A 2,032-nucleotide genomic window follows, 5' to 3' on the forward strand; every position below is an offset into this window, starting at 1 on the left:
CTCAGCATGCATGATTGCCTCTTGAATTCCCAGTACGGCTGGGAGAGGGCGCTCAACACACAGAGCAGAAAGACGATGCAAATTACGGCAGCTACCTCTTCTGCTGGACGCCGGAGAAATCCCCTGGAGACATACTAGCTGTTCTGTGCCAACGCAGCTGCTCTCCAGGACAGTTTCTAGGGTATTTCTCCCTATTCTACCAAAGGGTCCAGCCTTCTACTGAAATCTTTGATTTGTTGTCTGTTCTGTTCTGCCCTCTTCCATTCCTCCTGTTAGGAGTCAGATCCTAACCTCACCCATCAGACAGAGGTGGAATCCCAGAAAAAGGACAGCTGAAGGAAAAGAGTGAGCTGGCACTCCTGTTTTTCTAAGAAATAAATGCTGCATGTGCAAATAATTATTTTTGTTTAATTCCAGTCTGCACGAACAAAAGAAAGAAAATAAGCAAAGCTCTTGGGAAAATGCATCTATATTAAAAAAAATAAACCTTTCATAAAGTGTTATCTAATAGAATGACTTATTTTGTCTTCAGTGTTGCAAATTCACTCACAAAGATGGTCTAATCAATGATCTGATTTTAAAAAGGTAGGTTTTGGTGGGTTGTTGTCTTTTTTTTTTTTTTGAGAGGAAAGCATAGAAGACATCTTCTACTGGCCCTCTGTAATTCCTGGGCTAGAGCAGATTTCTAAAAAGAAAAAAAAAAAACAAAACAACAACAAACTACAGCCTGTCTTTATACGAGAATTTTGTTAAAGAGTTTAAGATTGGACTAGTAGAGTCCATATTAAGCTGTACACACAGGTGGCTGAGTCAAAATGGTGGTGACTGGAATTTCTCTGTCCCAATGGGGCTACAACCTTACCAGACTCATCCATGTCCTTGTGTTTTATGAACAGGCTTGTATGGTGAATCTCTTACACTTTGCTCTGCCATCTGTGTGTTCTTTTATGAGGTACAATCACAGAATCATAGAGTGGTTTGGGTTGGCAGGGACCTTTAAAGATCATCCAGTCCAACCCCCTGCTGTGGGCAGGGTCATCTTTCCCTTGGTCAGGTTGCTCAAAGCCCCGTCCAACCTGACCTTGAACACTTCCAATGACGGGGCATCCACAGCTTCTCTGGGCAACCTGTTCCAGTGTCTCATCACCCTCATTGTAAAATATTTCTTCCTTAGGTCTGATCAAAATCTACCCTCTTTCAGTTTAAAACTCTTGCCCCTTGTCCTGTCACTATGGCCCTTGGTAAAAAGTCTGTCCCCATCTGTCTTATAAGCCCCCTCTAAGTACTGATAGGCTGCAATAAGGTCTCCCTGAAGCTTTCTCCTCTCCAGGCTGAACAACCCCAACTCTCTCAGACTTTCTTCATAGGAGAGGTGTTCCAGCCCTCTGACCGTTTTTGTGGCCTCCTCTGGACCCGCTCTAATGGGTCCGTGTCTTTCTTGTGCCGGGAACCCCAGAACTGGACACAGGACTCAACTGTAAACAGTTTCTGTCTTTTTCTGGATGTTTTCAGCCCTTTGCCTGGTGTTTCTCTGAGGTAGCCTCAGCCACGCTGTGCTCACTGAGCGGACTCCGGCTACTGCAGGAACCCCCGTCCGTCCTTCAGCCCATGAGCTCCTGCACTTGCGTGATCCCTCCTCGCTCCTGCAGGGGAGGCAAAACTCTGCAAAACCGTTACTTTTGTCTGCACACGTCATTGAAGGTCTTTTTAGACTTCCCAGGGAAATGTCTCTTTCCTCCTTCCCTTCCAGGCACCACTTCCCAGCCTTTTAGGCCGCAGGGTTTGGCCTTCGGTGCGTTTATCACACAGCGGGGTAATTCCGCCACCATGCTTTAGTTGCAAACCCCACAACCACCGGGAATCGGTTATTTGCTTTTAGGATGCTGAGGTAGAAAATACGTCTTATTTGTAGGGAGTAAAGTGTCACCCAGAATTCATCAGCAGAGACAGGGGGCGTTTTCTGCCCGGATAGAAATAAAGTCGAGGGGCGCCTTCCCCGCCCCTCGGCCCGGCCCCGGCCCCAGCCCCGGCC

This window comes from Aptenodytes forsteri, unplaced genomic scaffold, assembly GCF_000699145.1.
Source record: "Aptenodytes forsteri isolate BGI_AS27 unplaced genomic scaffold, ASM69914v1 Scaffold108, whole genome shotgun sequence".
In the NCBI taxonomy this organism is placed as follows: domain Eukaryota; kingdom Metazoa; phylum Chordata; class Aves; order Sphenisciformes; family Spheniscidae; genus Aptenodytes; species Aptenodytes forsteri.